Genomic DNA, 22,834 nt, shown 5'->3' with positions numbered 1-22,834 from the left:
CCTTGCTCATTGCTTATGAGCAAATGTGGGATACACGGGTGGGACAAAAGGGCAATTTTCTTGTGGTAAGTGATGGCATTAGTGGGTTTGGACACTTTTCTTTCTTTGTTTTGTTCATCCTTACATCTCACAATGGACCGTTTACTTAATGCCTGCAGGTATGCATGACATCTATTACAGGATATTTACTGTACTTCCTTCCTTGCACCCTTGTCTTGAGTGTGAGAAATTGCCACATGAGAAACAGCTCAGAAACACAAGTAGGGAGGGTCACCATGAGCATATCTATGTGTTTCTTCTTCTCTTACAAAGATTTCAGATGGAAAAAATTCAAAGGTGTGTCAGACCTCAGTATTTAAAATGAATTCATGTAGAGACAAAAGTAATCCTTAATCTTTTAATCACTGAAAATTAATCACACTTAAAGTTTTCCAGTGAGAGGCATTTGCTGACATGTCAAAATAAGGGGGGAGATGGGAAGAATGAAAGAAACAAAAGGGATCTAAACATGTAAAAGAGCATGAAAGGTGGCTGGATGTATCACGGAAGTTCTTCTTCAATTTGGAATCCTAATTCTGCTTTACAAAACATAAAGGCCTTGTAGTTAGGTATATAAGTCTATAGCAGACATACTGTGCTTAAGCTGGAAATCTGGAACTGGAAACTGATGAAAAATCTTTATTATTCTCAGCTCCAGTTGGCTGAAGGACATTATCTGATCAGTCCTCTCTGTGAGGACATGAAAAGTAACCCAGTAAAAACTATAATCCAGGAATTTAAAATGGCAAGTATTGTGTTAAAGACCAGGCAGGGAATATATGGCTGAATGGCTTGGGATTTTGTGGTTAAACAGCTGAAGAGATCCTTGAATCTGATACAGGCTTTGCAGTACAAGTATATCTCTGAAACAATATATATGAGGAATCTAGAGGAAGTAGAAAAAGACTTACTTAGACTGAAGTTAAATGACAGCTTGATTTCACAGCCATTGCAAATGGCCACTGCCATCTTCTATTTTTGCAAATTCATAAATTTGTAAAATCTATTTATACGTCTGTCCACATGGGCAGCATCACATACATGTTGCATAAAACAAACTGTAAATACTGACTAGCTTGCCAGCTAATTTCTGGACTAATTTCATGGTTTAGGAATGGTATTCCCCAATTTTGTACTCTCATTAAAAAGCACAAGATGCTCCCCTTCCCTCTCTGGTGGAGAAAAAAGCAGAAATCCCAGAATAAGAACAATTTACTGGAAATTGCACTGAGCTAAGGAAACAAACAGTAACAGCAACTATAGTAATAACAAAAATATTCAAAGAGAGGGTGATTTACATGGCAAATGTTCATGAAGCTCAAGTGAATGAAAAACAATGGTGGACAGACCCTACGCCTTCCATGCTTACTCCTTGGAAGAAAAAGAGCCCTGTTCCTCTGTCCCTGGCTTTTCAGATGTCCCTGATGTAAAATGTTATTAAATTCCACAAGGTCTTCACCACACCCCATCCCACTGCTCTGGGCCAAACCAGGACAATTCTAAACAGCTTATATAAGTATATAGAAAGGACACATGCTTTCCCATGCTTGCCACCAACTCTAGTCTGTTATTTGACTTGTAATACTTGATTCAGTATTGTTTGTAAAAGCAATATGATATATAACATGTATTTACATTTTCTTTATAAAAGCAGCCTTTGTCACTTAGTACCAGGACTTGGTATCTATGACTATTTGGGTTGCTAGAGGAAAAGTCTTTTCCGTCACTCTGACATACTTTTTTTTCCCTCTTTATTTTAAGGACTAAATGCTTGCAAAATGTTCTTTTTCAAAACAAAACTATTTTTTGCTGTTAAGGAAAAACATCTGAAACCACAGTAATTATTTGTCTGTCTCTGAATCAAAAATAGTCAGGCTGATCCAGCCTAGAGGCTCAATGGTCTTAGTGTCAATTTTTCATTTAGTGGGGCTACAAGTTATAAAGAGTACACCAAGTTGAAACTGGACAGATCTGAAAGGAATTAAGCATCAAATTGTTCTGGACTTCAAAAGGTCATGCACGTGCTGAAGGTAGTGATGATGTCTCTAATGAGCTTGTAATAAGACTAAATGTGGAAAAGAAGCTTGTTCACTCTTCTCTTTTTCTTAGGAATTGAAAAAGGGAATTATGATTGCAGCTGTAAGACTTTAGTTAGGACCATTCGAATTTGGCTCATCTCAGTGTAATGTGAGATTATCAGTCAATACTCCAGAAGCAGATAAATATAATTACACTTTTGAGATCCAATGGATTAGTAATAAGCACACTTGCCACTTTAAGAGATGCAATAAGAACCAAATAACAAAGAAATTGTAAGACACTGAATTTTGTCTTGTGTACCGATTGAACTCAGTCAAATGTATGGTTTTGCTTTTAAACTGTGATAGTGAAAGATTGCAGCTCCATGTAGGGCTGTATGTGGCTGTGCCAGCATGACAGCACTTCAATTTATCAAAGCTTCTCCTCACACATTTACACTGAACAGTGCTTTTGGTAGTTTTTTTAGCTCTTCCGGCAGGCATTGATATTCCTTGGAGAAGCAGGAATAGGAAGTCATGGGAAAGGAAAAGAAAGGGGTTAAGAAGCAATGGGTTTTTTGCACCAGTAAGGTCTCAGTACTGCACATGTATTCTTGTAGTGTGGCCGTGCAGTCCTCCTGTTGCCACCAGGGAGAAATCTGTCTGTACTAAATGTGCTGACTTCAAGCAGGATGAGTTACTGGTACAAAACCCTGTGTGTAAGCAAGCCCTACACCTCCACTCTGTGCTTTGCTCTTCTTGCTCAACTATTTGTACTTTAATTGTAGAACCCCACTTTCTTCTGTTGTTTCTCTGTCGGTTATTTTGGCACTGCTGCAAGCTTCGAATTGCTTCTCAGATGTGCTGCTTTTTGAGTGTGCATTCCTTTACTGGTAGCAAAGACATATGTATAGAGCTTGAGGCTTTAATATATGGATTATTATTATTATTATATGGATTTGAAACCAGGGCGGAGTAATCAGGTTTTTCTTCTTTTATTGACCATTATGAATTTGGAATATATTCTTGTTTGAGAAGCTGGAATAATGTAAAAAGCAAATACAAGACTGGGAAGTATTTTGTGTCCCTTTGGTTGCCAATCTGGGGTCTGGAAGAAATTTTCTTGCACTAGATGTTGGCTGCATTTGAATTTTTCCTTGTATTTCTGAGCAGAGATCAGGTGGGTCAAATACCACAGATCTCCTGCTCTTTGTTCAGGAACAGAGTTCATATTGTTACCGTGTAGGTTGTGGTGATGTCCAAAACATGCCGACTGCTTTCCAGACTGGAGGAAGGAAGCTGTACCTGCTTGGAGAGTTCAGTTGTTCCGGATGACAGAGATTGAGAAAGCGTCCAGGAATAGCAGAGCTGTACAGAAAGGCTGGTGTGGCCAGCATGATAACCAGCACTCTAAGCTGCAATATGTTGAAATAGCTGCTGCCAGTGTTTACCAAAGGAGAGATTTAAGAACGCATGGGACAGACGTCTTTGAGGTGTGGTTTGAGTATTGTCTGTGCTGCTGTGGAAGAAGAAACCTCTAAGTCCTTCCAGCTCTCCATGGTGCTCTCCAGTGCAAAGCTTTCTAATTGCAAATGCACTCTCAGCTCTGAGTGCTGTGCTTATCCACCAAAGTGCTCGTCAAGAATGACAATTCTTGGTCAGATAATCCCCTTTGATAGAGTTGCAGTGTTGTGTGGGCAAAGTAATCAAGGCCAGGCTCTATGAATTTTAATATTTTTTCCCCCATTTTCTGGTTTTGGGAATTTAGGGTTTCAGCAGCCAGAAGTTTATGTAGAGGAATATATGCATTAATAAACCAGATAGATTAGCACAATAAATAACAAACTGAATTAGTAAATTAGATTTATTAGTTAACAAAACAACTTAATTGACATATTTAAGGGAAAGTTGGCTTTTTGTATAAATTGACATGTTCTGTACAGGCAGCAAAGCAAGTTATATTCATCCATTTAATAATATTTTTGGTTTTGCTTTTAATATTTAAGCATAAATCAGCTTAAGAGGGAAATTTCAGAAACAAGCTGTTTATCAAGTGTATGGATTAGTCCAGATGGAGTCAGATATTCGAATCAGGCCTTCAATCAAGGGGAGTTACATGATTGATACTTGAGAAGAAACTCAAATAACTTGAGGCTATATTGAAGCATATTAATTAATTTTTTAAAATTCAATTAAATTCAACTCAATTCAGTTCAATTCAATTCAATTCATTCAAGGTTTTCTTTAAAAAATGTAATGTTTCTGATATATCAGAACTAATTGAGACAAATATGCTGGGAAGATCCTGAGTTGCTACCTCTGAAATGAAGGGGGACAGGAGTCCTGCTCAAGTCATCCAGTTGCCTTTCTTTGGCTTAAATTGCTGCAGTTTCTCCTTATTTAGATCAGGATTAACATCATACAGACCAGACTGGAGAGATCATATATTCATTGTTTTCCTGGAAGTGCCCCAGATGCTTGAAGCTGTCATGTAAACTCATTGCTTTTTAACAATAAGGTCAAGGCAAATGAGAACTACTACAAACTGCATTTTTTAATGTCTTGTATCTCTGCATGTTTCTTCCTCTGTGTTGCAGATGCTGTGCTTCCAGTTGAGGGTGGGAATCAAGGAATCACATCGCTTTTTAAACATGGGGCTCATGAAGAATCTAGATGCACATCTCTCTGCATTGCTTTGGCATTTTGTTTCATCCTTTGCTTTTGAACTGCAGGTTCTGGGCTTGCCAGTGGCCTGGTTATTCCTGTACTTCACTTCAGTCCTGGTTTGTGCTTTCTGTGCAAAAGGCAAGTAGCAACAATCTGAACTGTAGGTTGAAACTTGGCAATAGCAAAGCACCAAGTGGAGGAAGTTGTATAGGTAGAACAGGATGGGTTGCTTGGAAAGAGATGCTAAAACTGGGGAAAAGAATGAAGAAATATCATCTGAGAATAGCTGTGGAAGGGCCATAGCCAAAACTATGGAATTTCCAAGTGTAGATCATTTGAATATTTTGGGGATCCAAGAAGTCTCAGCTTCTGGCTCCATCTCTGTAACTGTAGGACTACAGGTTCAGATCCAGACTTTTCATCTGTTTCTTATGTATGTAATAGCCTAAATCTTAATCTTGGGCATAACACCCTGAACTTTGGAGAAAACTGCAGCTGGGTCTTTGTCATAGTTTTAGAAAGTTGTTGTGGACTACACCAAAGGATGTGCCCAGAAGCCCCTGGCCCTAGGCTGGGACCTGACAGCAAAAAATCAATACATCGAAGGATGGACCAAGGTTCTTGCAGTAATGCTGAGAGGCTTAATGTTCAGCAAGCAAGGGGCCATGGCTGGAGTGTGTATAATGCCATTCAAGAATATTGAAAAAATATAAAAATAATTAGTTGTGTGCAGAACCTCCTGCCTTTGCCCTACTCCTGTGTATTCACCTCCTACTCTCCCCAAAATGTTATTTAAATCAATTTTAATAGGCAGTGTTTGCTGAAACATGGTGTACTTGGCTGAATAGATATAGACAGTTAAGTCTATCAGTCAACACTCATGTTTTTGACTAATAACCTAATTTTTATAACCAGTCTAGAACTACACAGAGTTTTAAAAACTATTCCAGAACTTTATCTATCAATCAAATAGATCAGTTGTATGAAAAAATAGGAAAAATTTGTGTAATGGTGCAAGATGATGCTCCTCAAATCATAGAATCATAGAATATCTTGAGATGGAAGGGATCCACTAAGATTATCAAAGTCCACCTTCTGGCCTTGGACAGGACACTCCAAGAATAATACCTGAGAGCATTTTCCTAATGCTTCTTGGACTCTGTCAGGTTTGGTGCTCTGACCGCTTCCCTGGGAAGCCTGCTCCAGTGCCCAACCACCCACAGTGTGAAAAAATTGCTAATGTGATACACAACATTCCATCCCATATGCAAGGAATTAGATATAAAGACTCAAATGTCAGACAATGAATGGGATTTGTGCATTCACTTCCCAGAAATAATAAATTATTATTAATATTCATATTCATACTAATATTCATGCTAATTTCCTAATATCCAACCTAAGGCTCCTCTGACAGCTTCAGGCCATTCCCTTGAGTCCTGTCACTGGCTACATAGAGAAGACATCAGTGTCCATTCCTCCTTCCCCTCACAAGGATGTTGCAGACTGCAATGAGGTATCCCCTCAGTCTCCTCACGCCTGAGCAGACCAAGTGACTTCAGCCACTCTCCACGAGGCTTCCTCTTCAGACCCTTCACCACCCTCGTGACCCTCCTTTGGATGCTCTCTAAGAGCTTAATGCCTTTTTTATATTGTGGTGCCCAAAACTTCTCACAGCACTCGAGGTGAGGCTGAGGTGAAGCTACAGAGCAGAGCAGGACAATCCCCTCCCTTGCCTGGCTGGCCATGCTGAGCCTGCTGGCCCCAGGACAGGGTTGGCCCTCCTGGCTGCCAGGGCACTGCTGGCTCTTGTTCAGCGTGCATCAGCCCTGGGGCCCTTCCTGCAGGGCTGCTCTCCAGCCCCTTGCTCAGCAAAACGTGGCGCTGGAGAATGCGGGCATCGATCCCGCTGCCTCTCGCATGCTAAGCGAGCGCTCTACCACTTGAGCTAATTCCCCCTGTGCACAGTCAGAAATTAAATAACGATATAATATATATCATAAAAATGACTATTGTTTGAATATGAACATTAATAATAATTCATGATTTCTGGGAAGTGAATGCACAAATCCCATTCATTGTCTGATATTTGAGTCTTTATATCTAATTCCTTGCATATGGGATGGAATGTTGTGTATCACATCAGCAATTACCCGCACAACTGTGCTACATTTTGGCTTAGATCTTCCGTGTAGGTTGGTTTGAGGACTCCTGGGTTTTCTTCACAACTTCATTCTTGGTTACTTTTGGCCAAGTCATTAATACCTATTACTCCTTTTTGCCCATTTATTATATGACTGTAATATTTTACTTGCTGGGTTTATGGAGCAAATGCAGACAATTCTGATAAATTTTCTAAGGCTGGAGTTCTTTCTAAGGAGTTTCTTTCTAAGGCTGGAGTGTGGCCTTTTAATCTGAAATATCTCAGTGTGTCTTTCTGTCACCTATACTTTTGACTTTTGCTATAAGGTTAATTCTTTTTGTGCTTGGAAGGACATGGAGACAGACATGGTGTTAGTCTTTTTTCTTCAGAAAAAGGTGGTAAATCTGTCAGCTTCATGCTTGTGATTGGCATAAAGTAAATGGTCATACTAAGGAAGGTTGTTAGAGTTTTTTTGTAGGAAGGTAGTTGCTACAGAACCTGACAAAATTAATTTGGGATGAAAAGAACATTAAAGAATTTCCAGAAAACACCACCACTGGCAAAATAATTGCTCTTTTTCTCTTTGTATGTAAGTGCAGAGGAGCTTTGTATGGCAGGATGATGGGACTGATCCTTGTTTCCTTAATTGATGTTCAAACTAGTAAATATGGAGTATGGATTGGTACAGGTCTCTGCTGCCATTGGAGCTATCTCATTTTTCAGAGTGTTTTAAGACTAACCATCCCCCTCACTGTGATAATGGTAAATATGTAGAGTTTTCAAGTATTTTTGTGGCCAAGGTTGAGTTGAGCTTTTGCTGCTGCAGCTAAATAAAACACTGATACCTGTGCACATTGAACCAGAGAGAAGCATATTATTGGCCTGCCTGGTTTGCCCAAAGAAGGTTTTTTGTTTTGTTTTATCTGTGAACTTTTACTTGTGGATTGTAAGTTTGAAAGTAGCACTTTGACTGAGAAATCAGACTGTCTCTTGTCCTATTTTTAATTTTTTGGAGGTTACAGAAATGATACTGCCATCACTGGTATACAAACAAGAAAAGGGATGTTTCTGCTGGGTTACAAAACAATAGTAGGTCACACTGCTTGCCTTGTGAATTCACTTCAGTGGGGGATGAGGGCCTTGTACAATTTACCTTTTAATGCTGGGGTTGAGTATGGCTTCCTGGAAGAATAAGGATTTACGGTATAGGCAAGTGATCCAATGGGAAACCTCACGGATCTGTCTGGTCAAGTTGTGTCTCATAGATTTCAAAATTTTGGGATTCATTTGGAACACATTTCACATTTCTGTTTCCCCCTTCTTTCGTAACAGAACATCTTGAGTCCACACTACAATACTTTCCAGGCAAACTTCTGAAAGCTGAAGTATTTGCAAATAATACTCTTTTACTTAGAGAGGGTGTTCTTTGCTCTCCCTGATTGCAACACCTGGGGACAGTGAGTTGTAAGGCACAGCTGAAATTCAGCTTAATCAACAGAGAAATGAAGTTGAGGTCACAAGGGGGAAGTTTTCACCCTTCCAAGGCAGGACATTCAAGGCCTGTGAGTGTTAGTTTGTGTGGAAATTTCACCCATGACTAAACCCAGACTTGGCTGCCCAGCTGGTTTTGCCCAAAAGTATCTCATTGAAATCTTTGCAGATGTCAGAATTCACATGAAGTGACTAAGCCTGGATTTTCCCTCCTAGTATGCTATTGCACAGTGTTTGATAAAATAGCTGTTCATTGGCACTCACACCAAGCTAGGCCCATGTTTGTTATAGGTTGAGTAAATTCTGTAGGAAGCATTTATTTTTCTTATGCTCTAACTTGAAATATGTTGTGTGTGCAAGAAACCCTTTCTATTGTGAAATAATAATTAGATTGATTATGGAAAAAGTCCTCCTTCGGTGTCCTCTTGGTGGTTTAGCAGTTACTTATACATTAAGTAATTAAGTAAAAATGAACTCTGCTATTTCTGCTTCTGTTATTGCTGTTATGCATGTTTTGGAAGTTACTGTGTGAATTGTTGGCCAGCTAAGTCTGTAAGACTTGAAGAGGGGAAAGTTGATGCCTGAAGACTAGATGTAAGTTTTCTGAGAGCCCAAATTATGACTAAATGCAATGTCTTTTCCAAAGTAGGCCTGGATTTTCTTGTAATGCCTCAATATATTTTAATTTAAGTATCATTTGTAAGCAATTACTTTACAGTCTTTCTTCAGGTGTAAGTCTTTAGGGGCAAAAGCAGTTGATTGACATTTTCCTCAGCCCATGAGAAATGAGAGGTGATTATATGCCAGAACACTTGCTGCTCTTAGACGCCAGGAACTGCTGTTCATTCAGGTCTGGTACACAGGAAATTCTTTTCTTCAGTTTCTCCCGACCTTCCCCACTACCTGTACTTGTTCTCCATTTTCTGAGTGCCTCGGCACATGTACATAATGCAAAACAATATCTGGAAACTCTTAAGAACTGCAGGGAAACGAGTTGAAAAGGCCCTGGAACAATGACGAGGATTGCATTGCAGTGTGTTCCGAATTCCCCTAGGTGTCATGTTCTAACCCTTCTGAGCCTCTCTGCACAGGCAGATCCCGTTTCAATTTATGTTCATCCAAGAGAAATAGCTGCATTGCTTGAGGAAATATTAATTTTTGAGGAGAAAAAAGGTCTTGGACATGACAATGCAAACACATAATTAAAAGGTTGTGCCCTCAAACCATAAAATGCACATATTTTTCCTATATTGTCTGTTGGGTTCAAAAAGAATTGGGAATGTTTGTTTTGGCTTCTCACAGCCTTCCATTTGGAAACAGTTATGAATGTGGGACTTGTAGTGAACAGGTTTGTAAGATGCCTTTTTCTTTTTTTTTTCCCTCATGACAGACCCCACAGGCATCTGCCCACCTCTTCTTTCTTGGATGCCTGTTTCTACCCCCCATGCTGACACTTGACCCTCATCCTCAGCTTTTTGTGGTAAAGGGTAGATGTGGTGACATTTTTTTTGGCAAGTACAAGGAATAGCCTTATGACTTGCCTTCCCACAGCCTTCTGTTTCCCATGTCTTTTTAAGTGTCATGTGTCCTGGGCTTGCAGGCTCCAGGGTGCTCTGGATGTAGAAGAGGAATAGCATCTTTCTACAGTGTATTTGCTCTCTGGTTAAAATTCTGTATTTTTACCATTCCTTTTATTTTTACTTCTCAATAAAAATGTCTCACAAGTGTTAAAGATGAAAGGTGGCTCTGGGCTAGCCTAGTATTGATGTCTGTGTCCAGTACTGTTGATGTGCCCATGTGCAAGCTGAGAGAGGTTTCATTGCACCAATTTGGATCCTGTGTCCTATGAGTTGTTTTTCCTTCTATTACACATGATAGTGAGCAACCCTGACTCTCAACCCTTCTTGCCTATTTTGTTTAAAAAGAATTAAAGCAGCATATCACTTTATTGGCCAAATTTATTTCTCCAATAAATATCTTCTGATGGATATGGGAAATGCAATTAATTCTGAAAAGGTTAAGACTCTAAACCCTTCTGTGAGTGTGAAACACTGGACTATCAGGCTTTTGACAGATGTAGACTAAAGGAAAAAAGAGACTATTTCTTAGGATTTGGAAGAGGAAATGCAATGCCATTATATAAGCCAAAGAGAAATCTCCTCAGGGGATTAAGTGTCCCAAGAAAGACTCTGTCCAAGAGTCTCCTCTGGGAATGGTGGGTGTGGTGGCTGTGCTAACGGGCATGATGTTGGTACTGAAATATGTCCATCTGATGGGGGTTCAGACCATTATGACAAGTTGCTTGTTAATGTCTGTCTGAGTCTGCAATATGGCAGAAATAAAAGGCTTTATGTAAAACCATCTGGTTCTTAAGACAGTAATGAAGGCTCAGAAATGAGGTTTGTTCATGCTTTCTGTTTGACATCTACATTAAAACATGCAGAGCAGTGTATATAATAAACTACATTGCTGTAAGTGACCACTGTCCTATAGTTAGGAAATTTGATGTGTCTTTGTTATACACATTCCATTAGTAATGAAAGTGAACTTTTCTTTCTCGTAATTTGAATTGCAATGTGTACTTCTGACATGTACCACAGTATTGCTACAGGTCATCTGGAGTGTGATGAAATGGCTCTGACAGCACGCAGTAGCAACTAAATGCTTACCTCTCCCTCTCTGTGTTTTCCTTCAGTACTTCTAATTTAGGCAAAATATACTTACCTGAAATTATAGGCAGGATGCATTGTTGCAGATTCTGGGGTTACCCTTCTCCATTCCTCTGAGAGAGACTCCCAAGAAGTCCTCCTTTCACAAGAAATTTAAGTAGGGCATTGTTTTATGGATGTGACGTGAAGATACAGCATAGACCACCCAATCCAGGTAACTAGAGGGAAGTTATAACAAAATCAGAATGGTAATATAAGACGTTAGAAAAATAAGCACAAAACTTCTAAAATGCATGTCAAATCTGTCTGGTACCAGTGCAGGTTTTTAACCAGAGAGCTCTTCACTGGTTGTAGGATGCAAGATGTTTAATTTGAAACCCTTTGCAGTGATGATGATGCAAGCAGAAGGGATGTTTTTGGAAATGCTAGCACAAATATAAATTCTAGACTTTTGTTCTTTAGTTGAGTAAGGTAATAGTGCATAGCTGCTGTTTGAAGACCAAACAGGAAAAACTATCTCTGGCTGCTAAAGAGACCAACAGGAGGCCAAGAATTAAGTTAAATCAAGTTTCTCTTGAGGGAGTCCATATCTAATGGATGAGAGCTCTATTCTACAGGCAAAGATGGATAAATTGTACATTAACTGGGCAAGAAAATAGTGATATATATCAGGCTTGGATTAAATGTGAATATTAATTGGGTGTAAATTCTCTGGTTTCTTCTTGACAAATGGGATGCTAGAAGTCTGTATAGCTGTGCCTTTGAGCCCTGTTGCGGGTCCTGTCCAACTCAGGATATTCTGTGATTCCTCATTACATAAAACAGTAGTCCCTGTTAGCCTTGAGCAGCCCTTACCTCCATTTGGGTGAGGGCTGTTTCTGCCACCTTGACCTCCTGTTTTTCCCTCTTCCTGTCTGCTCCTTGAGCAGGAAAGTAAGGATGAAAGCAGCACACAGTGTGAAAAGGTTTTTCCCTCCCTGGTTTGTAAGTGCCTGCTGGTAATTGCTGTGCTGTGTAGGCAATGAGGAGAGCCTGCAAAGGGAGCTGGGTTTTTTCACTCCAGGAGGTGCTCTGGCACAATGGCCAGACTTGGAGGTGCAAAACCTTTTCAGTGCAAACTATGTCTTACATGAGACTTGTTCATGCACTTGCTGCCTTAGAACTTCCTATGGTAAGAGAAAGGCCAAGGTCAGGTTGGATGGGACTTTGAGCAACCTGGTCTAGTTGAAGGTGTCTCTGTCCATGGCAAAGGGTTTGGAACTGGATGATCTTCAAGACCCCTTCCAACCCAAATCATTCTATGACTCCATGAAGGAAACAATAAAAATACTCTTCCAACAGCTGACTTCAGAGTCAACTAGAGTGCAGGTGCCTTTCTCTAATATATAGTTTCCACTTACTTTGTCTTAAGCTTGGCTTTTTTTGCAAATTATTCAATAGTCAAAGTGAGTGCTGGCACAAAGCTGGGCTTCTGTACCAGTGCCCTTATGTTGTTGCAAATGGAGCAGCAGCTGACCCTGCAGTGGTGGGGCTCAGGAGCTGTGGCACAGCCATGCTGTGCGATTCAGAAAATGGAGAGCATTCGATATTGGTCGATGACAGGTTTCCAGGGCAGGTCTTACAGCATGAGTAATTACAGGAAGCAGGATATTTTGCAAGATGTCAAATTAAATGTTTTAACTGGTCCTTTTGGTCTTAAAAGAAACCAGTCTTGTTTTCAGCACATAAAACATGGTGTTACATCTGGCTAGTTGAAGAGGAGGGACTTCCCTTCCAAACTCATAGTGCCATCCAAAGTGCGATCCTCTTCTTGATAAGGATTATAGTTTGCTGATGTTTGACGAGAAAAATTCTCTGAGAGCTGAATATGCTTTTGGCATACCAGGAAGCAGGAGAACAGGCTGACTTGAAATAAGATTAATATGATATTATGGTCAAATATAGTAAAACACTTCTGTGGCTGGAATGATCGTAAACACTGGTCTGCAAGAGCTTGTTTTTTCCCCAACACCCAGTTTAAAACTATTTCAAAAAGTTTGATTTTCCTCTACTTTTGACCAAAAATGAGGACTTCAGATTTTTTTTTACAAAAACCTTGGACATTTCATCAGAAAGCTGAACATCTGAAAAACCCAAAGTTAAAAAAAAAACAACTTGTCTTGCTACAAACTTTGTTGTTCCATGTTAACATTTTTCTTTAAGGAAAATTTGCCTTGAAACATCAAAGAAAATTTCTTGGTATATTCGAGAAGGAGGCCCAATACATGGTGCATCGTGGGAGATGTAGTTTAATCTGAGAGGCCAAGCCAAATCCAATTTTAAAATTCTCAAGAGATGACAATATAGCATTCCAAATGACAGCTTCTTGGGCTCTAACCTGAAAAGTACTGCTCTGTAGGGATGATAAACAATTTGTCAGGTCACTGGAACATTTGATAAAAGATGTATGCTTGTAGGGAAAATGAAATGAACTCCTTTTTTCTTTCTGGATGGTAGCCTTGTGAACCCAGCCTAAGAAGTCAGAACAAGTCCCCTCTGAATCCTTCATTTGTCATCTGTATAGAAGAACTGCACCTATGGGACAGTTGGCTAGCCTGAAGGTAATTCCCAAACTAGAAGATAATCCAGCTCTATCTCTAATATAGCTGTGTCAGCTTTGGTACCAGGTTTTATCAGTAAAATAAACAGACACAACTGAATTGTACATGGATTCAATTGGCAATGAAAATTCAGTTGTGCATCTGAAATATTGAAATTGAGATTGCATCTCTCTTTTAAATAAACACATTGGAAATGAAGTAGTAATTTGAGAAGATAGCATTTTTATATAGTCATTTTTCTGGCTCTAGCTATCAGTAGCTTTAAAAGTATTTTATAAATAAAGGGATGTAGTGTATTATAACATGCAATGGTACATTTGGGACATATAACACAAACCTTAATGAAAGTTCACGAGAATTTAACATGCAGAAGTTATTTTTAATTCACAGTATCTTATCTATTTTCAGTTCTTTTGAATTACAAAATGCAATTGGGATGTCTTAAGTACTAATTCTTTGCCAAATTTAATTTGTTTCCATATTAAAGGTATTTTCCAGTTACATTGACATGAAAAGCATCTGAAGCCATTAAATGTTTTGTATTTTTAACTTTAAAACATTCATAATGCTGCCAAGAGTGGTTTTTTTACAATTTTTGAGAAGATTATTTTTCTCTGGGACAAAAGATGCCACAATAAACCTATATATATATATATATTTTTTTTTCCCTGGCCTGAGGGGTTCATAATAATTTTGAATGAAACTCCCTGTGTAACTGGGTGCTCTGATAAATGGGGGCTTGGGGCCAGAGATCCCCATTTGACTATTGTACCCTGATGAAACAGAAGTAAGTGGTTACAGAACACAGCAGCTGCTGGGCTGGACACAGTGTGTTGGTGGGAGGCTCCTGCTGTAGGTCTGAGAGAGGTAAATCCCTAAGGAAGGACCATGGTCCTCCCTTGGGCAGAGTAACATGTCTTGCTGCTACAGTTTCTACATGCCCTCTGTGTTTTTTGGTAGAGGAATAAGACTGAGTTCAGGACACACATGGTGATGGCAGTGAAGGTGGGTGAAAGGTGTACTTCTATCATGAACAAGACTGAATGGAGATGGGCATCAAGGGGAAGCCATGAAAGCATGTGAAGAAGTAGAAGTATTGAGGAAAAGAGGAGCATAAATGGTATCCAGTGGGACCTGTCCTAATGACAGCTCTTCTCTCACTGTGAAATACCAAAGAGTGATGATGGAAAAACACTTGAGTGCCTGATGGATGTGGCAGAGAAGAGCTTGCAGAGCCAGACCTGAGCTCTTTTCTTGTATCTCTAAAACAAAATCCCCTAACACCCCAAACTGGCAGTGGCCAACCATGTTGTTATCCATTGGTGAGTTGTGCAGCTGCAGGTGATTTCTGCAGTTGCTGATGCAACATGTGAAACAGCAGTGCCTGATTTCAGAAAGGATGAAGTTGCACAGACTGTGGAGATAATTGGAGTTGTGTTGTCTGGTGCTTCAGATAATGGTTGACATACAAATGGTTGACATCAGGTCACTCTAGTTACACTGCTCCCATTTCACCCTGTTCCTCAGTCTGACCCTTGTTTAAAGAAAATATAATTTATTTGGAAGGCTTGAGTCATACTTTTCCCTTTCTCCCACTTGTTTAGCAGAGTGTATGCAATACTCGGGAGGCAACAGAGGAAGACAAGGGAGAACTGGCTGTAACAAATGACTGCATCCTCACGGCACATTTTGGCAGCACAGACCTTGGGAGATTTCTGACTGTGCCTTCCTGTGACTTGCTCAAGATGGAAGGGTGTGAAAGGGACATTGTGTTCCTGGAGCAGACATGGAGAGAAGATGATAGGGAGCACACTCTCTGCAAGGAGAGGCATTGCTGTGTGAGAATGCAGTAGAGGCTCATGACAGGTCATGCTGTGCTACATATGGGTAGATGAGAGAAGATTTTGACCCTTGTTTTAGAATGAGTACACATGTGCATGCTCTGGATCAGGGAGCATTTTTTTGTGCTGCTGGCTAACAAGGCATGTGCTACAGAGTCCTTAGTGAAAGGGCAGGAAGGCATATGTGCCCACCCAACAGGCAAGTTCAAATTGTCTCCTCCTTAGTTGCTTAAAAATAGTTCAAAAATAGATGCCTTAAATGCTGTTACTCCACCAGGATTACTCAATAGTGAATTTAGCTTTGGATTCGCTCCATGGCCACAGTCTTCATTTTAACTCCTCATGAAAGAATGCCACAAGGCTGCTTTTCCATTTGATTTTGGTGGGGAAAGGAAAATCTTTTGCAGAGGCTGGGACAAATGAGTAGTATTCAAGATTTTTCACTTCGTGTTTCCTTAAAGAAGGCAGAGGAAGAGCATAATTATTTGGAAAATAATTTGGCAAGTTCTTCGCAGTGCTAGGCTGTTTAATGCATCGGCCTGTCACACTTAAACAGTTTAGGGGTCGCTTACTGTTTTTTGATTACACCTGAGATGGTTCACAGAAGTTGTTTTGACAGGGCCTAGGTTTCTGTTACTGAACTGCCTGATATTTTTTATAATGAAGAGATTAAACCTTAGTAAAACAATTTTTCAAAATCTTCAAGCCTGCAGATATTCCTAACAGGGTAAACATTTGCTCTCCTTCCACTGTCTGTTGTGAGGAGCCCAGTGTGTTCAAATGGTATGTTTAACACTTTTTCAGATTACAGCCTTTTTGCAAAGAAGAAAATATGCAGAATAGTGTGGTACAGATTCTAGTCTTATTCAAATTAATCCCAAAATAATTTGAGTTACAATGCATAATCAGCAAACTGTTCAATACACTAGGTCCTACTATTTTCTGTTGAATTTACTCCAACTAGGGGAAGAGCACTGTGTGTTTTTTGGCAGTAGCTTTTCTGGAAAATGAAATAAGTGAAACTATTCTCACAGAGAAGGGGATGGGGAATGGTTTCAGGACCTCAGATTTTGTAATGCAGTTCTTTAAGAAACTGGCAGTGAATGAATACCTATGCTTATTTAGACAACAGCAAGATTTTGTAAGTTTTCTGTTATTTAAGGTCTAATCTCCCACTGAAGTTAAAGTTGAAATGAGTTTTTCAGCTTGGGGCGTACAGTGTTTATCAAAAAGCCTCAATAAAAACCTTGATAGTCTGCAGTTGTCTGTAGTCAAGTGTCTCTTTCTTCTCCAGCCTTTTCTAGACCTCAGGAGCTGGGGACATTAAGAATTCTGGCATTCTGAAGATGTTGGTTTTAGCTTCACTTAAATACTACAAAGATTCACTGCAGTTGTCTACTTTATTTTAAAAAGTGCTCATGAATCATAATTAAAAGAATTCTGCAATACTGTGAGTTTAAAAGTACCAGGCTGCTTAGCTGGGTTATTATACAGTACAGAGTTTGTTTTGAAAAGATTTAATATGTGAGCCTGCTGAATGTTTGGGCATATTCAGCAACACACATACGCAATGTTGCTCTTTTTATTAATAGAAAGTTTGCTTGACACAACACACACCAGTGTTACCTTTCTGACACAGATTTAGATGGCTTTGAAACCTCCTTTCAGGGTTTCGTGTCTGCTGTGTACATAAGGTGAAGAGCCAGCTCACAGAAAAAATCACTGATAGATGTCTTTCCAGGAGATCTTGGCAAGAGTCACTGCCATCACCAATACTGTTTCTGGTATCACTTGCATCCATCGCTGCAACCTGTCAAAACAGGTGTATTTATAGGCCTTGAGGGACTGAAACAAGAAATCAAACATTTGCATAGCAGTTTCCATCAAGTTCCCAAGGACTGGGACTCAAACAATTTTGATATATTTCCATGGATTACTTAGCTGTGCTGAGTATTTCTGTGTTCTCTTTAGCAGTCAATGTACCGTTTCTGTACTAGGTCTTAGAAAAAGAATATTCTCTCTTCTACCAACAAAATACTGGTTTGCTTCAGAAAAACTCACAAAAATATTTAAATTCACATCAGAGAAAACTGGCATGAGAGCTTACTTAACACTATGAATTAAGTTAAATTAAGTAGTGCACCAGTGTGATTAATTAGAACTACTTTGCTAAAAAAGTATGTGCTTTGCACTGAGATATTTTTTTATGCTCTGTCTTGGCAGCAGTTAAGCTCTAGGGTACTGGAGGCTGCCTACTCCTTGTAATGGCTTGGAATAGTTAATGGTGTTGATTTCTGGAAGAGGAAGAATCCCACTAATTGTGCAATCCTCCTGGCACTAGGATTTGGCAGGACGTCCTCACAGTGAACCTACGCTGGGTGTGCCGCCCTTTGTAGAGTGTGATGCACAGCTTTGTGTGCCTCAGGCTGCAAGAAATAATCATTTTCAGCAGGGTGAGGGAACTTTAGTGCATAACTTTTCAAGGCTAGCATGACAATCGTGACTTTTCAGGAGATTTATGTTTACTGTAATGCAGCATCCCATTTCTCCAAAAATTTTTAGCGGTGATGGTGGTGAGTGATAAGAAGACAGTAAAGCAAATTGAGTTAATGAATGTAGTCCTAAGACTATAAAGGATTTCTTTAAAGGTGAAGTGCACAGGAAAGGAATATTTTTCACTTTGTTTTAAAGAGAGAGATTAATGCAAGTTCAGGAAGGGAGTATTCAGTTGTATCGATATGTGAAGAAGGTGCCTCTTTTGGCATAATCCCAGATGGAAATAGTGGATCATGATAACAGCATTTTAGTTCATGGTTTGTCAGGACATTATTAAGTGGCAATTAAAGTGACTCAAATGCTCCAACACACAGGTTGCTGAGGGCCAGCAGATGATAAGACCAAAATTAAAGAAATTGAAATGCAGATCTACATTGTCTATGAAATGGCTGTGACAATACAAGTAACCTAATCTTGTTTCATGTTACTTCCATAAACTCTATTCTCAAGAAAGCTTAATGCAAAGCTCTTTTACTTCTGTGACTAGGGAATTGTAGTCTCCTTCCATTCTTTACATCAAATGATTAGCTTGCAGCCTTATTCGTATTTGCTCCAAGAGAAGAATGATCAAAAGTTTTCTGCTGGCTACAAGCCCTCCACCCTTTGGAAACGTTCTCTTGACCGTGAACAATTTTTTCTTGGTGTCTTTTACAAATAGGAGCAAAAATTTCCAAGGAGGGAAGTTCTGGTTGTACGCGCGAGAGCTGAAAGGTGCTTTCCAGGGGGAGTGTGTACTCTTCCACACAATCTGGGAGAAGACTGGGAAACTGTGCCCAGAGGTAGTGTATTGTGCCAGCTGCAACCTCAACTCCAAAACTATTTGGTTTGGCTGGTAGTACCGAGACTTCAAGTCCCTTCCCATCCACCCCCTTTTTAAACTTGCTCCCATATGTACTGTCTTGTACCTTTGTCCTGCAGCTACTTGTTTTTTTTCCTAAATGCTTCCTTGATTCCAAGTCTTTCAGTTTAGTGTAACCTTGTGAAAAATGACAAAATTATTTCTTCTGGGTTGTTTGCTTCTTCCAAGGATGATGATTTTTATATTATTTGAAGGAAGAAGATTTTGTCTTTTCTTTGTTCAGTTGGCCGGACAACTCTTCTATTTGAACAAATTTTTAAAAACAACTAATTAAAATACAGAATAAATATATATATATTTTCTTTTTCTGATAGGCCCTCACCTCTGCATTTGTCCTTGTAGGCTGCAAGTAGCAAGAGAGATCTCTGGCTAAGTGGGTTTTCAGTAGAAGAAAATTCATTTGCGCTATATAGCTAGCTGGTGAATTTTTCTTTTTATATTATTGGAAATATCAAGGGGTCAGGCAATATTCACTGTGTCAGCAGCCTTGAGTCTAATGAGGTTGTTTAGACTCTGCTCTCTGAGCCAGAGTAAAATCTTTGAAACATGTTAGTCACAATTTAACTGAAAGTGGGGGTGGTTTTTAACAGTGAGCTTTAAGTAAACTGCATCTTTTTGAATTTCCTGGGCAGCTGCTTTTCTCTCTTTGATGTACTGTGCCTGGTGATGCTGTTAATGAAATGCATAATTATGTGTTACATAATAAAACAGAGCTAACATGAAGGTGCCTAATAGATTATAATGATGTGGAGGTCTGAGAACGTAAAGACTATTGGGGGTTGTTGAAAAGTTCCTCTGGTGACAAAGATGATGATGTCTAAAGAGGTTTGAATAACTGTGCTGATAAATTAATTGTGGTCTCTTTGTGTGTAAATGACATTTTTCAGGATTTTGTATATAGAAAGATTATTGAAAAAAACCATACAATTTGCTAGGCTGCTGATGTATGAAGTGTCAGTGCCGAGTGCTTCTAGTGCCTATTAGAGCTGCTGGCTTTGCACAGATGGGTGCCCTAGGCAAAGACATTTTTTGGCACAGCCTGTCTCACCCGTAGGATCAAAAGGAACAAAAAAAAAAAATCTGGCAATATGCACAGAGAGTAAATTGCATCCTAAAGAGCAGCCCCTAGAATGCAGTCTTGGAATGAATATTGATAAATGAAACATTCTGCTTTATGGCTGAAGAATTGTAGGCGTTTTGTGACTGCCCCCAACTTCCCTCCCTCCTTTCTCTGCTTTTGTCACCTACATTTTCTGTCTCCCTCTGTAATAATCTGTATAACTTGTTCCCTTCAGAGAATCTTTAGGATCTGTTTTGTAAACATAAGTATTTTTAAAGGAGAGGGTGTATAAGCTTCCAGCCCTGGACCACATGGGCTCCTGGTGATGCTGGTCTGTGGCTGGGCTTGCTTGGCTGCTGCTCTGGGCTCACAAGGGCCTGTCTGCAGGGAGAATTAGCATGCAGAGAGCTCCAGTATGGATTTACAGCCTGCTAGTTACTTGGCACTAATTCCCTTGGGTGGGTGATTCTAATACCTACTAAGAGTTGTTTTGTGCAGGGTAGCTTCAAGAGTGCTTTTCTGTGAGTTAGGCAGGCTCCTTTTTGAAGGTGAAATTTTTCTCACTGTTTCTCACTTCCCAAGCACCAAGGGTAGCCAAATGGGCAGTTAGAGCAGAGTAGCTAATATGCAGTAAATTCACACCCAAGCTCATTGAGCATGAACTTCCTCATGCAGCTGAATCCCGAGGTTCTGCACTTTGTCTCTCTCAGCAGGGAGCAGATGGCCCTTCTCTAAACAGGGAATACCAATAAAGCCTTATGAAGAGCACAGATATTGTGTTCATGAAGATTCATGCCTGTCCATGTGCTTATATGAGATGACTTGAATCTATCACAGTTCTTGGGTTAACTTCTGTGTCTGTGATTTTTGTTAAGATACCCTAAGAGGACAACTTTGCTGCTGAATTGACATCATCTTTGTCATTAGTAGACTAGGGTTTTAGCTGTTTGATTTCTTCCTTCTTCATCAGCACTGAGACAGCATACTTTTTATTATATGAATGTCTGCATCTTTCATGTGTGTATCTTTCTTTGTTGCAATTCCCTTTCCCAGAATTTATTTGAACTGTCAATTAATGGTTTTATCTAGGTCTCTAAGTAGTAGGATGTGAAATCAAGTCAATTTTTAGATAAAACTTTGCTTTAGGCTGGGATTCATAAATAAGTTGATCTATAATTACCGTACAATGTCATTTTATGTTAAGATCACACAATGGGTTAAATTTTTGTGCAAAGTTTTCTTGAAGTTTTATAAATTATTTTTTAAATTTTTATCCTTATACTTCAAATATCATTGATTTCTAAGTCATCTGCATGTTTTCTTTATAGTTTTGCTCCAGTATTGCCTATATCCAAGAGAATTTTGTATCACAGAAATTGCCTCTCCCACTTCCATCTATAGTGAGAATTCTGAACAACTCCACTAGTGCTATTGTGGCCAAAGTTTAAATTTACTTACATACAAAAGATATTGCTCAAAATGCTTTTAACATGCCTTTTTAAAAATGACCTCAGCCATCCTAGCTTGCCAAAGATAAACAGCATTTCTGCTTGACAGGGGTTAACCCTTGAAAGAAGTGAAGTCCAACGCTGAATGCTGAGGCACTTGCTCCGAGCATTCAGAGTGCTGTTGTAGAGAGGAGCCATCCTCCCTCCAGATCCCAGCACTCAGGAAGGCTGCAGGGCTGGGGAAAATCAGCACAAGCCTCAGTTGCAGATGTAAAATGCTGCTGGATGTTTCTGACAATGAAGGAGGAGGGTCTTGGCCAGGTCAACTTGACTGTTCCTCCTAGAGGACAGAAGGGTAGGAGGAAGGCATAAAGTGGGATGAAAAACAAGAAGAGGTGGTTGATGAGCCAGGCTCTGGTTCTTGCTGCTACGAAGATACTCTGTATAGGTTAAAACAATCCCTTGAAAGTACTTTTTAGAGTTTAAGTTTCAAGAATTTTTTTTATTTAGAGTTTCAGAGTGCTTTTAGAGCTTTTTATAGTAATTTTTACTGTTGGTTTTATTCCAGAAGAGTTTCCTGTAGTACGATACTTAAAAAACCTTAAAAGGAATCCACAATAAGGATACTCCATTTGTGTGAATGAGTTGCAGCAGATATGATGAAGCAATTCTTAAAATCCCACAGTTACTGTTTTCCTTTCAACTGACATGTTCCTGTTTTTAAATAAAACAGTTGAATGCTAGGTTTAAAGAGAAATTCAAAGAATGCTGTGGTGTTTTTGCAAATCTCTGGCTATGTCCAAGCAGAAAGGACAGTTGCATGACTGTTGTACATGGCTGACCATGCCATATGAGTCCTTTGTTGGGGTATGCTGTAAATCATCCTGAATGTTATCTTTTCAAATCCAGAACAGAGACAGGAGGAGGGGGAAAATTTAAGCCTGGATAAATTTCCTACAGCTTATCATGCAGAAATGTGTTTATTGGCATTCTTTGAATGCAGATATTTGAAGTGCTTAACAATCTCTAACTGATGAGGTCTATTAAATAGCCATCTGCTGTAATTCACTTTGTCTGAATTGGAGAAAAGTTCCTGGGCAAAAGCCTCTTAGTCTTACGAGGAAAAGTTGCATATTTAGTCCCAGGGTAATTGCTAATGAATATACCTGTTTAATGGGATACAATGGTAGAGGAAATAGTGGGATGTGAAAGGAAAGGTCAATTTTTATTAAAAAGGTAAGGTATCATAAGGAGAATTTCCGTGCAGTGGTTTTCACCATGAAAAATATTTGACTTCATTTTGAGTTTGAGACCCACTTCATTGTGGGTATAAACAACTTTAATTGCATTCACATTACTCTCTATTTTGTGCAGGAGGATTCACTCTGAATCCTTTATTCAAAGGCAGTTGTACTGGTGTGCTTTATGTTGCCTCCCCCAGAG

The 22,834-nt window shown here is 39.4% G+C and overlaps 1 non-coding gene and 1 pseudogene across 1 annotated transcript; one reads left to right on the top strand and one right to left on the bottom strand.

The window, feature by feature from the left end:
• The first annotated feature begins 3,388 nt into the window (after positions 1-3,388).
• The window catches only part of LOC144246500 (uncharacterized), a 59,625-nt pseudogene continuing 40,179 nt past the window's right edge, over positions 3,389-22,834 (top strand).
• On the bottom strand, positions 6,610-6,682 carry TRNAA-AGC (transfer RNA alanine (anticodon AGC)). Its single transcript has one exon. It is a non-coding gene; the product is annotated as a tRNA-Ala (tRNA).

Source organism: Lonchura striata, chromosome 1 (assembly GCF_046129695.1).
Source record: "Lonchura striata isolate bLonStr1 chromosome 1, bLonStr1.mat, whole genome shotgun sequence".
In the NCBI taxonomy this organism is placed as follows: domain Eukaryota; kingdom Metazoa; phylum Chordata; class Aves; order Passeriformes; family Estrildidae; genus Lonchura; species Lonchura striata.
Note: the sequence above shows the minus strand (reverse complement) of the source record. Positions and strands in the feature narration are given on the sequence as shown.